The following is a 15219-nucleotide window of genomic DNA, read 5'->3' as shown; positions in this document are numbered from 1 at the left end:
CATTGAAACGTGTGCATTATCATATGTGAAGCAGATCGCTGGTCCAGGTTCAATGCATGAGACAGGGTGCTCAGGGCTGGTGCACTGGGATGATCCTGCAGGATGGGATGGGGAGGGAGGTGGGAGGGGGATTCTGGATGGGAACACATGTGTGCCTGTGGTTGATTCATGTTGATGTTTGGCAAAAACAACTAAAAAATTAATAAATAGTGTTGTGAAGATGTATGGGGAAAATACTCTCATTCACTGGTAGTTGGAGAGTGATATGGGTCTATGTTTTAAGAGCACAATTTGGCAATATCTACCAAATTTACTTCTGGCCAAGTCCCTTCACTGTTCACTTGAAACTATCACAACATTGTTAATCAGCTGTACTCCAATATAAAATGTTTTCAGTGTTTAAAAAGAAAAAAGTACTTGCCCAAAGATGTATGCACAAAGAATGTCTACTACAGCATTTTCTGAATAGTGGAAAACTGGAAAGAACCCAAATGTCCATCAATTGGACATTTAATAAACTATATTACATCCACACAAAGGTCCACCATGAAGCCATTATAAAGATAAGAGAGTTCTAATTGAAGATGTCTGACTAAAGATATGTGCTTATCTCCTCCCTTTTGACATTCATTAAAATGGTAATAAAGGAATAAGCCCTTAACAGTGGAAAAAAATGGGCTTAACAAATTTCTGGAAGATTGGAAATGTGTCAACTGATGAAACAGAATGGAACAAGCCAATGGACCTGGCAGAATCCCAAAAAGGCTCCCATTTTAGAGCTGGCAAGTATTCAAGGTCAAAAGAAGAAGGGAGTCTGAAAACTGTGAATTGAATTAAAAGCCTGTCTATGAAACAAAGGTCCCCATTGGCTCCCCATGATCTCCTCACCCATCATCCCCAAATTCTGCATAGTTAACCCAAATCTTACCTCCCAGCAAAAAAAAAAAAAAAAGAAAGAAATTGAAAGAAAGCAAAAAAAGAGAGAGGAAGAAAGAAAAGAGAAAAACAAAAGGAAAAAATAAAAGATGAGGACTCAGTAGAAATAGAATAAACACGTGGAGAAAACTGAAGGGTAGTACAGGTGTTGGTGCCCAAGAACAAATGAAAACTCTTCTTAATCCAGCATCTGGGGTCCCCCAGCCTAAAGTCAACTTCCAAACACAAGTCTAAAGAGAAGGTTGTTATGCACAAGTCCTGACCAGCTACACAGACATCTAGTCCAATCCCCTATTTAGAGAACTATGAGAAAATGGATCTACATACATCAACTATATCAATTACCTATCCTTTCATTTATAAATATGAAGAGACAACCAAAGACCATCAGAAATATGAAGAAAAATAGCATGATGAAAAGAAAGGTCAAGATAAACAAGCAGAACTAACCTCAGAGGAAACAGATAATTCAAATACAATTTTAAGCGTCAGTTACTAAGATCAAAGGGGAGAAAAGACCCATACTTAAGACACTATATCATTTTATATGTCAAAAATAAAGAAAAATGATAATACTTCCAGAAAGAAAAAGCAGGCTACCTATCAAGAAACAAAAATCAGTTTTCTCATTAGCAACACTAAATGCTAGAGTAACACTCAAAAATTCTGAGGGAAAAGTATTATGCACCTAGAATTAAAAATCTAGCCAAATCACCAATCAAGTATGAATACAAAAAAGATATTTTCAGAAATGTAAAGACTCAAAGAATACTTTCTGCAGTCTTTCTTAGTTTGTTATTCTAAAGTGTACTTCAACAAAACCAGGGTAAATCCCACAAAGAAAAAGACATGAGAAACAAGAAATAAAAGACTTAACTCATCAATCCATTGAAAAAACCCCTCCAGGATGACAACTGTGAAGCAGGCCTGGAACCAGAGGGATGGTATGGGGAGGGAGGTGGGAGAGGGGGTTCAGGATTGGGAACATGTGTACAACCGTGGCAGATTCATGTTGATGTATGGCAAAACCAATATATAATGTTGTAAAGTAAAAAATAATCATAATAAATAATAAAAGGAAAAAAAAGAAACCAGCATGCTACAGAAAGAAGGTCTTCAAAAAGAAGCAACTTGATTCTAAGTGATGGATAGAAAATATTAATGATTAGAAGAAGTGATATCTTTCCTCAAAATGAAAATATAAAAGGCAATTAAAAACTCCAAGAAAAACAAGCAAACACTATACCAGAAAATAATGATAGAAACATGAAGCAAATTTTCCATTCCTGGTTATATGGTAGACTAGGTATTTGAACCAATCTTCCAATGGAAAACCACTTAAAGAGACTGGATAAAACAGAAAGAACTCTATTAAAAGCATCCAAAAACTGGTATGATAAAAAAGTATTAATAAGATAAAATAAAAGGGAACCCATATAGACATGTGATAGACTGAAACTGCTTTGCCCTGGGAGCATCTACAAAAACCTGGTGACCTTTGTGGATTCCTAGATCCCTCCAAGGTAGGGAAAAGCCTTCTTCCTGTACTCCTGGAATTTAGCTGAATCCTGAAAGGGCCACAACCCTAAGTAAGGGCAAATTAGAAAGTAATCTCACCAAACCCTACATCCTCAGCTCCAGGGAACTGAAAAAAAAAAAAAAATTGCCTTGGTTCTCTCTTATAGAAGGGAGAATCAAGGACTTGAGAAACTGAACAAAAAGCTGGTCCTTGCTCAAGTTTATAGCTGAAATACACGCCATCTGGTGGTAACACACACACACACACACGCACACATAAAACCTTGATTTAGTTTACAGTCCCAGATATTGCTCCTAAGTGCCTAGCAGAAGCAAACATAGAAACTTTCTGAAAGAATGTTCTTTCACCCTACTACTCAAAAAATTCCCACAAATAATTTCCTAAGGAAAATGAGCAGCTCATTGTTAAAAATGAGTAAAACATACTTTTCTCTCACTAGAAAGGTAATTTTCTCATTTATTGAAAATACCAATTTTGACAAGAATGTGGAGCAATCTGAACACTGATAATTACTAATGGCAGTGTTAAATTGATATAAGCAATTTGGAAAACTATTTGGCAGTATCTAAAGCATACATCTACTTTACAACTCAGCAATTATACTTCTTAGGTAAAAATTCAACAGAAATTAATGTACATATCCATCAGAAGACATGTATAAGAATATCCATAGCAGCTTTATTCATAAAAGTCAAACATTATAAATCCATCAACAAGAGAATAAATGAATAAACAGTGGCATATCCATATAAAGGAAAATACTTTGCATTAAAAAGAAACAAACTTGATACAGGCAACAACATGACAGAATTTCATTATACTGAGCGAAAGAATCCAGACACAGAAAACTACATACTGTTGATACCATTTATATGCCATTCTGAAAAAGCAAATCTATAGTAATGGAAAGCAAATAAATGATTGTCTGATGCCATGAGTGAGAAGGATTGACTGGAAAGGAACACAAGAGAACTTTCTGGGATGATAAAAATGTTTTCTCTTGAAGGAGGTGGTAAGTTACACAGGTATATTTATTTGCCAAAACTCATCAAACTATACATGTAAAATAGGCACATTGTATTATATCTTATTATATGTAAATGATGTTTCAGAAAGTTGATTAAAACTTTTAAAACATAAAAATGAGGGATATAATAATTGCCATTAAAACTTAATGTAATGTACACGGTGATTTCTGGAAGTTGATAAGGTGGCAGTTTTTCAATTGCCCCAAGTTCCTCTATAAAAAGAGAAAATAGGATAGCAAACCCAAAACCTACGGACAATATCTGCAACAAAAATAGGTAATAAGATACCCCTGTGAACCCTGAAATATGAGGAAAGGGGACAAATTATCAGCACCTATAAGACATATATGGGTTTCAGCAAAAGGAAGCAGAGGGAAGCAATGGGGCATCCAACAGACCAGAGAATCCCCAAATAGCTAGTTACTCAGTGGAAAGCTCAGAGAGCCAGTTTAAGGAGAGCAGCTAAAACTGAGAGAGGTTTTGCATATGCTTATAGAGGTCCCTAAGAGTCAGACACGACTGAGCGACTTCACTTTCACTTTTCACTTTCATGCATTGGAGAAGGAAATGGCAGCCCACTCCAGTGTTCTTGCCTGGAGAATCCCAGGGACAGAGGAGCCTGATGGGCTGCCGTCTATGGGGTCGCACAGAGTCGGACACGACTGAAGTAACTTAGCATAGCAGGGCAGTGGTAAGACCTAGAGAAGCTGGAGCAATCTGGGCCTGGGGTAGAGTGAGCCTCGAACTATCAAAACCAACCAGCTAAAGCTCCATTCTAGGACAAAGCCCACCCTGAGGAGAAACTTCTGGGAGTAGAATCCAAACTAGGCAGTGCAGCAAGAGAAGGTCCAGACGAAAATAGGAGAGCACCATATCATTTGTTTTAATGTTACACAAAAGCGACAGAAGAGGGCGCTCAAAAGCCATGAAATTAAAAAAAATACTCAACCCAAATTTCTTTTAAAATTAAAACCTTTTCATGCAAAAATGAGCAACAGAAAAGGATCAAGGTTTATTACAGTGAAAAAATAAGGCTAATAACATCCCTTGACAACAAAATCATGGTAGATAAATAACACTACAAAATATAAAAACTATAAATCAACTGTTTTAAAGCAAGTAAAAGGACATTAAGGAAATTATACAAGATGTGAAAGAACAATACAAATCAGAATTAGAAAAACTCAAAATTTAGGTGACAGAAGTAAGGAAAGAATTGGAGATAAAAGAAAAAAATCAGAAATGAATTCTAAAGTAGAAGAAGCACAAGAGCAAATAAACTCAACACACAATTCCTTAAGAGAAAAAGAAAATAAAAAGAAGAAAAAAATTTAAACTAAAAACCAGAGATAGATTCTGAGAAAAAGTGATAAATTCAGAAGATAGAGAAAAGTCAACATACATAGAAGAAAACCAAAGCAAGGGGAAAAGGATGAATAATAAAGACTATAAGAAAGTTTTCCTAAAATAACTTTCAACAGACTTGAAAAAAACATTAAGAAGGGAATTTGTGAAACTGAGAAAATTAACCCAAGATGATCATATCATAGTAAAATTACTGGACTTTAAAGAAAAAGAATCTTATGTATCCTAGTAAAGAGAACGAGGGAAAGAAAATCAACAAGTTATCAGATGTATTGACAGCAATGGCTTATGCCAGAAGAAAATAAATTTACATGTTCAAGATATACAAGGAAAGAAAACGTGGGCTAAAGTTTATCTCTAGCCAAACTGACTGGTGTGGGCCGAATCGTGTCCTTCCCTCCCGACTTGTAGTGTTCTTATGCTGAAACCCAGTATCTCAGAATGTGAACTGTATTTGGAGACAGGACTTTTCAAGATGATAAAGTTAAAATGGGACCATTTTTAGGGTGGGCTGTAATTCAGTCCCACTGTCATCATAAGAGGAAATTTGAAGACCCAGAGAGAAACCAGGAATGTATATGCACACAGAAAAGATTACGCAAGGACGCAGTAAGAAGCTGGCCAACTGCAGGCTGAGGAGAAAGGCCTAAGAAAGAATCAAACTTGCCAACACCTAGATTTTGGACTTCAAGCCTACAGAACTGTGAGAAAATGAATTTCTGTTGTTTAATTCATCCAGTCTGTGATATTTTGTTACAGCAACCCTAACTAACTAATATACCAACTTTCTAGATTAGAGGCTACAAACTATTATCAACAGGTAATCATTCAAGAAAGATTGGTTTTGTGACCCCCTACGTGAGGAATCTACTAAAGAATAAACTTCAGAAAACCAAAATAACTAGAAAGACATTGCCATAAGGACTGGTGTGTGCTTCGTAGCTCAGTCATGTCCAACTCTTTGTGATCCCATGGACCAGGCTCCTCTGCTGAGGAGGATTCTCCAGGCAAGAGTACTGGAGTGGGTTGCCATGCCCTCTTCCAGGGGATCATCCCAACTCAGGGATCAGGCTCAGGTCTCCCACATTGCAGGCAGATTCTTTACTATCTGAGCCACCAGAGAAGCTCAAGAATACTGGACTGGGTAGCCTACCCCTTCTCCAGGGGAATTTTCCAATCCAGGAATCAAACCAGGGTCTCCTGCATTGCAGGCAGATTCTTTACTAGCTGAGCTACCAGGGAAGCCCATAAGGACAGATAGTGAGCATTAAATAAATAACAAACACACATACACACACATGTAGAACTAAGATTCAGTGAAGGTTCTAAGTAAAAGTATAGTATATAATTGCTACTAAAGGGGGGAAATGGAGAGATGACATGCAGAAATGTTTAACTGTTTTCATTATTATATAGGTGGTGGTAGTATTAATACTGCCATTTTGAGACAGTTGTGTATGTTAGTAGGATAAAGCAAATGAGTAATTATGTGATATTCTATTATTCCCTATATCTACGGGAACCATAGTGGGCCTCAGGAAACATTACTAGGAACAAAGCTAATGGAGGTGATGGAATTCCAGCTGAGCTATTTCAAATCCTAAAAGATGATGCTATGAAAGTGCTTCACTCAATATGCCAGCAAATTCGGAAAACTCAGCAGTGGCCACAGGACTGGAAAAGGTCAGTTTTCATTCCAATCCCAAAGAAAGGCAATGCCAAAGAATTTTCAAACTACCATACAATTGCACTCATTTCACATGCTAGCAAGGTAATGTTCAAAATCCTTCAAGCCAGGCTTCAGCAGTATGTGAATCAAAAACTTCCAGATGTACAAGCTGGATTTAGAAAAGGCAGAGAAACCAGAGATCAAATTGCCAACATTTGTTGGATCATAGAGAAAGCAAGGGAATTCCAGAGAAACATCAACTTCTGCTTCATTGACTACACTAAAGCCTTTGTGTGGATCACAACAAACTGGAAAATTCTTAAAGAGATGGGAATACCAGACCATGTTACCTGTCTCCTGAAAAACTTTCAGGCAGGTCAAAAAGCAACAGTTAGAAGCAGACATGGAACAACAAACTGGTTCAAAAGTGGGAAAGGAGTACGTCAAGTCTGTGTATTGCCACCCTGCTTATTTAACTTACATGCAGAGTTGTTGCCATTCAGTTGCTCGGTTGTGTCCAACTCTTTGCGACCCCATGAACTGGAGCACCCCAGGCTTCCCTGTCCATCACCAGCTCCTGGAGCTTGCTCAAGCTCATGTCCATTGAGTTGGTGATGCCATCCAACCATCTCATCCTCTGTCATCCCCTTCTCCTCCTGCCCTCAATCTTTCCCAGCATCAGGATATTTTCTAATGAATTGCTTTTCGCATCAGGTGGCGAAAGTATTGGAGCTTCAGCTTCAGCATCAGTCCTTCCAAAGAATATTCAGGGTTATTTTCCTTTAGAATTGACTGGTGTGATCTCCTTGCTGTCCAAGGGACTTTTAAGAGTCTTGAGCACCACAGTTCAACGGCATCAGTTCTTTGGTGCTCAGCCTTCTTTATGGTCCAACTCTCACATCACTCTTCTCAGGCTGGATGAATCACAAGCAGGAATCAAAATTGCTGGGAGAAATATCAGCAATCTCAGATATGCAGATGATACCACCCTTATGGCAGAAAGCAGAGAGGAACTAAAGAGCCTCTTGATGAAGTGAAAGAGGAGAGGAGAACAGTGTGGGAGATTCCTTTAAAAAACTGGAAATAGAACTGCCATACGACCCAGTAATCCTACTGCTGGGCATACACAATGAGGAAACCAGAATTGAAAGAGACATGTGTACCCCAATGTTCATCGCAGCACTGTTTACAATAGCTAGAACATGGAAGCAACCTAGATGTCTATCAGCAGACAAATGGATAAGAAAGCTGTGGTACATATACACAGCAGAATATTACTCAGCTATTAAAAAGAACACATTTGAATCAGTTCTAATGAGGTGGATGAAACTGGAGCCTATTATACAGAGTGAAATAAGTCAGAAAGAAAAACACCAATACAACATATTAACGCATATATATGGAATTTAGAAAGGGTAACAATGACCCTATATGTGAGACAGCAAAAGAGACACAGATATAAGGAACAGACTTTTGGACTCTGTGGGAGAAGGTGAGGGTGGGATGATTTGAGAGAATTGCATTGAAACATGTATATTACCATATGTGAAATAGATGGCCAGTCCAGGTTCGATGCATGAGACAGGCTGCTCAGGGCCAGTGCACTGGGATGACCCTGAGGGATGAGAGGGAAGAGGGAGGGGGGTTCAGGATGGGGGACACATGTACACCATGGCTGATTCATGTCAATGTATGGCAAAAACCACCACAATATTGCAAAATAATTAGCCTCCAATTAAAATAAACAAATTAATTTTTTTTTAAGTGAAAGAGGAGAGTGAAAAAGTTGGCTTAAAACTCACCATTCAAAAAACTAAGATCATGGCACCTGGTCTCATCATTTCATGGCAAATAGATGGGGAAAAAGTAGAAACAGTGAGAAATTTAATTTTCTTGGGCTCCAAGATCACTGAGGATGGTGACTGCAGCCATGAAATTAAAAGATGCTTGCTTCTTGGAAGAAAAGCTATGACAAACCGAGACAGCGTATTAAAAAGCAGAGACATCACTTTGCCAACAAAGGTCCATATAGTTAAAGCTATGAGCCACCAGGCTCCTCTGTCCATGATATTTTCCAGGCAAGGATACTGGAGTGGGTTGCCATTTCCTTCTCCAGGGGATCTTCCCAACCCAGGGATCGAACTCGGGTCTCCTGCACTGCAGGCAGATTCTTTACTGACTGACATGTACAGATGTGAGAGTTGGTCCATAAAGAAGGCTGAGCACCAAAGAATTGATGCTTTCAAACTGTGGTGCTGGAGAAGACTCTTGAGAGTCCCTTGGACAGCAATGAAATCAAACCAGTCAATCCTAAAGGAAATCAACTCTGAATATTCATTGGAAGGACTGATGCTGAGGCTCCAATAATTTGGCCACCTGATTCGAAGGGCTGGCTCATTGGAAAAGACTCTTATGCTGGGAAAGATTGAGGGCACAAGGAGAAGGGGTGACGGAGAATAAGATGGTTGGATGGCATCACCGACTCAATAGACATGAGTTTGAGCAAACTTCAGGGGATAGTGAAGGACAGGGAAGCCTGGGGTGCTGCAGATCATCGGATCACAAAGAGTCAGACACAACTTAGCAACTAAACAACAACAATGGGAACCAAGATTCTCAAGTTTGAAAGAAAGGAGATTCAAATACAACATAGGAGTTAAGTAAAATCCCATAGGCTTGAGTTTGAATTAAAGTATCTGTGGGAACTCATGAGGCATTTTTTCTTAAAAGGCTTAGAAACAGTGACCAGCCCTGTACCTATGAGCACTGCTAGCATCTAGACTGTGACCTTAAAATACCTTTTTCCACTAAAGAGAAACCAGGGCTTTTTGGAGAAGTGGCTGATTCAAGATTTGGGACAGGAAATGTACATGGTGAGTCTGAGATATCAAATATATTCAAATCCATGAGTTCAAAATGAGTGAATTTTTGTTGAAAAATAAGTGAAATCATACATGTCAGCAGTATCCAAAGGGCCCCTGTAAAAGTACAGCAAATACACAGCTTATCTCTTGGGACTAGGATCATAGAGAATTTTTCTTTCCAAGCCACAACTCTCTGGTTGTTTGTTTAAAACTTAACGAGCATACATTATTTCTGTGACTAGCAAAAGCAGTGATTAAAGAAAAAAATTTTAAAGACTGATAATCACATAGTTTCAAGAATCAGTTTATAAAATGAAACATTCCCATTGACGTAATCAAAATTGAGCAATGACAAACACTAGGCTTTGGTAAAATAAAGTTTCCTAAACTCACTTTTAGAATGTTTTTATATTATTGTTCAAAATTCATAGTTTTGAATAGCTAGAGGACTATTGTTATTGATAGAAATTCATATATGCTCACAAATGGATTTCTGATCAGGCGGTTCAGTAGTCTGAAAAAAAAAGTGGAATCCTGCTTTAAGTTTTTTTAAACATTTATTTCCTTCTGCTTTGGTGGAATATGAGGATCAAAGGGAAAAGCTTCCCACGGACTTTCTTATCTCTCACTATTTAACCTATGTGGCATGGATCTCAAAAGTGGTCTCTAGACCAGCAGGCACCAATTCTCAGGCCCCATCCTGACCTACAGAAACAAAACCATTGGGAAGTGAGGCCCAAGCTGTGTTTTAATAATGCCTTCGAGGAAAGTTTACCAGATAAAATACAAAATGGTCCAGTTAATTTTGAATTTCAGATAAACAACAAATAATTTTTTGTTATTGTTCCCTGTTGAGTTGCTCAGTCATGTCCAGCTCTTTGCGACACCATGGACTGTAGCATGCCAGGCTTCCCTGTCATTCACCATCTCCTGGAGCTTGCTCAAACTCATGTCCATTGAGTTGGTGATGTCATCCAAGCATCTTGTCCTCTGTCATCCCATTCTCCTCCTGCTTTCATTCTTTCTCAGCATCAGGGTCTTTTCTAATGAGTCAGCTCTTCATATCAGGTGGCCAAAATATTGGAGCTTCAGCTTAAGCATCAGTCCTTTCAATGAATATTCAAGATTGATTTCCTTTAGGACTGACTGGTTTGATCTCCTTGCAGTCCAAGGGACTCTCAAGAGTCCTCTCCAACACCACAGTTCAAAAGTATCGATTCTTCATCACTCAGCCTTCTTTATGGTCCATCTCTCACATCCATACATGACTACTGGAAAAACCATAGCTTTGCTGGCAAAGTAACGTCTCTGCTTTTTAATATGCTGTCTAAGTTGCTCATAACTTTTCTTCCAAGGAGCAAGTGTCATCTAATTTCATGGCTGCAGTCACCATCTGCAGTGATTTTGGAGCCCAAGAAAATAACGTCTCTCACTATTTCCATTGTTTTCCCATCTCAGTCAGTTCAGTTCAGTCGCTCAGTCGTGTCCGACTCTTTGTGACCCCATGAATTGCAGCACACCAGGCCTCCCTGTCCATCACCAACTCCCAAAGTTCACACAAACTCATGTCCATCAAGTCGGTGATGCCATCCAGCCATCTCATCCTCTGTCGTCCCCTTCTCCTCCTGCCCCCAATCCCTCCCAGCATCACAGTCTTTTCCAATAAGTCAACTCTTCGCATGAGATGGCCAAAGTATTGGAGTTACAGCTTTAGCATCATTCTTTCCAAAGAACACCCAGGACTGATCTCCTTTAGAATGGACTGGTTGGATCTCCTTGCAGTCCAAGGGACTCTCAAGAGTCTTCTCCAACACCACAGTTCAAACGCATCAATTCTTCGGCACTCAGCCTTCTTTACAGTCCAACTCTCATATCCATGCATGACCACTGGAAAAGCCATAGCCTTGACTAAACAGAACTTTGTTGGCAAAGTAATGTCTCTGCTTTTGAATATGCTATCTAGGTTTGTCATAACTTTCCTTCCAAGGAGTAAGCATCTTTTAATTTCATGGCTGCAGTCACCATCTGCAGTGATTTTGGAGCCCAGAAAATAAAGTCAGCCACTGTTTCCACTGTTTCCCCATCTATTTCCCATGAAGTGATGGGACCGGATGCCATGATCTTCGTTTTCTGAATGCTGAGCTTTAAGCCAACTTTTTGACTCTGCTCTTTCACTTTCATCAAGAGGCTTTTTAGTTCCTCTTCACTTTCTGCCATAAGCATGGTGTCATCTGCATATCTGAGGTTATTGATATTTCGCCCAGCAATCTTTATTCCAGCTTTTGCTTCATCAAGCCTGGCATTTTGCATGATGTACTCTACATATAAGGTAAATAAGCAGGGTGACAATATACAGCCTTGAGATATTCCTTTCCCAATTTGGAACCAGTACGTCGTTCCATGCCCGGTTCTAACTGTTGCTTCTTGAGCTGCATACAGGTTTCTCAGGAGGCAGGTAATGTGTTCTTGTGTTCCCATCTCTTTAAGAATTTTCCACAGTTTATTGTGATCCACACAGTCAAAGGCTTTAGCATAGTCAATGAAGCAGAAGTAGATGTTTTTCTAACACTCTTGCTTTTTTGATGATCCAGCGGATGTTGACAATTTGATGTCTGGTTCCTCTGCCTTTTCTAAATCCAGCTTTAACATCTGGAAGTTCATGGTTCACATACTGTTGTAGCCTGGCTTAGAGAATTTTGAACATTACTTTGCTAGCATGTGAAATGAATGCAATTGTGTGGTAGTCTGAACACTCTTTGGCATTGCCCTTCTTTGGGGTTGGAATGAGAATTGACTTTTTCAAATCCTATGACCACTGCTGAGTTTTCCATTTGCTGGCATATTGAGTGCAGCACTTTAGCAGCAGCATCTTTTAGGATTTGAAATAGCTCAACTGGAATTCCATCACATCCACTGGCTTTGTTTGTAGTGATGCTTCCTAAGGCCCACTTGACTTTGCACTCCAAGATGTCTGGCTCTAGGTGAGTGATCACACCATCGTGGTTATCTGAGTCATGAAGATCTTTTTTGTACAGTTCTTCTGTGTATTCTTGTCACCTCTTCTTAATATCTTCTGCTTCTGTTAGGTCCATACCATTTCTGTCCTTTATTGCGCCCATCTTTGCACGAAATGTTCCCATCTCTAATTTTCCTGAAGAAATCTCTAGTCTTTCCCATTCTATTGTTTTCCTCTATTTCTCTGAATTGATCACTTAGGAAGACTTTCTTCTCTCTCCTTGCTATTCTTTGAAACTCTGCATTCAAATGGGTGTATCTGCTTCTCTTCTTTTCTCAGCTGTATGTAAGGCCTCCGAAGACAACCATTTTGCCTTTTTGCATTTCTTTTTCTTGGGGATGCTTTTGATCACCACCTCCTGTACCAGGTTATGAGCCTCCATCCATAGTTATTCAGGCACTCTATCAGACCTAACCCCTTGAATCTATTTGTCACCTCCACTGTATAATCATAAGGGATTTGATTTTATCTTAAAAACAAATAATTTTAACTATAAATATTTGTCATATTTGGTACATAACTATATTCAAGTTAAAATTTAACTGGACATTTTGTTTTTGTTTGTTTGGTTTTTGTCTTATTATTTTTCAAAATCTGGCAACTTTACTGCCAAGGGATTCTGATCTATACTGAAGTTTGAAAACCACGGAGGGAAAGGTAAGAACCTGGGCCTTGGGTTCAGGTATATCTGACTCCATCATTTTGTTAATAATTGGATGGAATCTCACAAATATGACTGGTATCTCCATGTGACAAAGGAAAACATCAGGGAGAGAGCCAACAAGCCTCAGGGACTAGAGTAGAGTTTGATAGCAGAGAGGGCCTGGATTTTACCAGAAAGTTCAAAAACACCCTGAGTTGCCCAGGGGGTACCGTTCTTACACAAAGCATAACTTCAGTCTAAATGGGAGAAAGGGTTGAGGGAACCAAGGAAGGAAAAAAAACAGATATACAAGAGAGAGGAAGGAGAATAAAGGGCACAGAAAAGGGCTAAGACTTAGAACCGGCCATGCTACCTTGTATTCATAGCATGTTCTCTACCACTGACTTTGTAGGGAGGAAAGACTGGGGAAGAGTTACTCCCTTTGGGTATAAAGAGGCTCCTGGGCAGCACCTGCTGTGTTCTGTGAACCTCTAAAGCAGTGATTCTCAATCAGGGAAGATTTTAACCCTTAGCAATGTCTGGAGACATTGTCGATTGTCACCATGTAGTAGGGCTGAAGGATATGCTACAGCCATCTAGTGGGCAGAGGTCAGAGATATTAGTAAACATCTCATTCATGAGACAGCCCCCACAACAAAGAATTACCCAGCTACAAGTATCAAATTTCAAGGCTGAGAAACCCTGCTCTAAAGCAAGTCAGTGTGAAGAAAGAACTACCCTCTTTGCCACAGGCTCACCCCTTATCCCAAACCTGCGTTTGCATTGCACTAAAGACATTTTATACATGCACATTCCCATAGGTCTAAATTTGAGCAGGCTACTAAATTCTCTAAGCCTTTGCATCCTAATCTATACAGTGTGGGTAGAATTATTTACCTCATAGAGTTACTGCAGAGATTAAATGAGGTATTTTAATACTCTAGATTCAAACATTTAATACTCTAGATTCAAACTGTGTGCTGGGTGTTAAGGGTACAGACACAGTCCTTACTGTTAATGATTTAAGTCTAGTGAGTTTTAAGTCCCAGAGTACATTGTTAAACATAGGCTAATTTCCTTCACACTAAGCCCCTACCCATGTCCTTCTCTTTCATTATTAGACAGGTGTCTAATCCTCTCTCTTCCTTGCCAGAGAACTAGAAAGAAGAGCAGAATTAATATCTATTATGAAGAGGAGCTATATCACCACTTTGTGCTATTTTGTTGATGCTTCTCATCACTATACTGAGGACAGCGTTGAAGCAAATGTATTGTTCTTAATATCAAGAGATTCAGTTAACTATTTAAGACTAGCACCTGCTCTGTTCTCAGACTTGACTATCACCTTTGAACATGGTCAGGAAATTTTAAAAAGCAAGTTCACTCTCTTTCTGACCCTGACCTACATGGCTTCTACATTCTGCTCTGACAGGGCTTCAGTGAGCCAGGTAAGGTTATTGGAATATTAGAAAATGTAGGTGCTTTCCCAGCATTCCCAATTGTTCATTAAATGGAATGAGAGAAAGAGAGGACTCAAGTGTCATATCCAAGTTTGGGGATTGAGAAACTGATAGTGGTGCCATTTACTGAGACTGGAAAGTTTGGGGAAGCAAGTTTTGAAGGGAAATCAGGAATGCCACTTTAGACATTTTAGAAAATTTCCCTTTTGCCTCTAACCTTTCCTTCTCTCAGCCTGTACAAATGATCAAGTCTCTTTTTTCTTAAAACAAATGAAGCCCTCCACAAACCTTATAATCCCTGTAACTATTGCCCTCTCTCCTTCCTTTTAGGTCTGAACTTCTTTAAAGGATCATCTGCTTCTCACTATGTCTACTTCCCTACCTTTGAGTCTCTTCTCGACCCCCTGTAATCTGGCTTTGGGCCATCACCATATTATTGGAACTACATTCACTAAGGTGGTAAATAATGCCCTATTTGCCACATGTAATGGATATTTTTCAGTCCTAACCTTACTGAACCTCTCTGCAGCCTTTAACATGGCTGATCATATCTTCTTTGAAGATCTCTCCTCCCTTGTCTTCCCTGCCATCAACCTCTCCTGCTTCTCTTTCTCCTTGCGTTCTTCCTGACTCTTCCTCTATCTGCTGCTTAAATATTGAATTTGCAGGGGTTTTGCTCAGCTTTTTTTCCTCACTTT

Source organism: Budorcas taxicolor, chromosome X (genome assembly GCF_023091745.1).
Source record: "Budorcas taxicolor isolate Tak-1 chromosome X, Takin1.1, whole genome shotgun sequence".
NCBI lineage: Eukaryota > Metazoa > Chordata > Mammalia > Artiodactyla > Bovidae > Budorcas > Budorcas taxicolor.
This window is presented reverse-complemented; position numbering follows the sequence as displayed.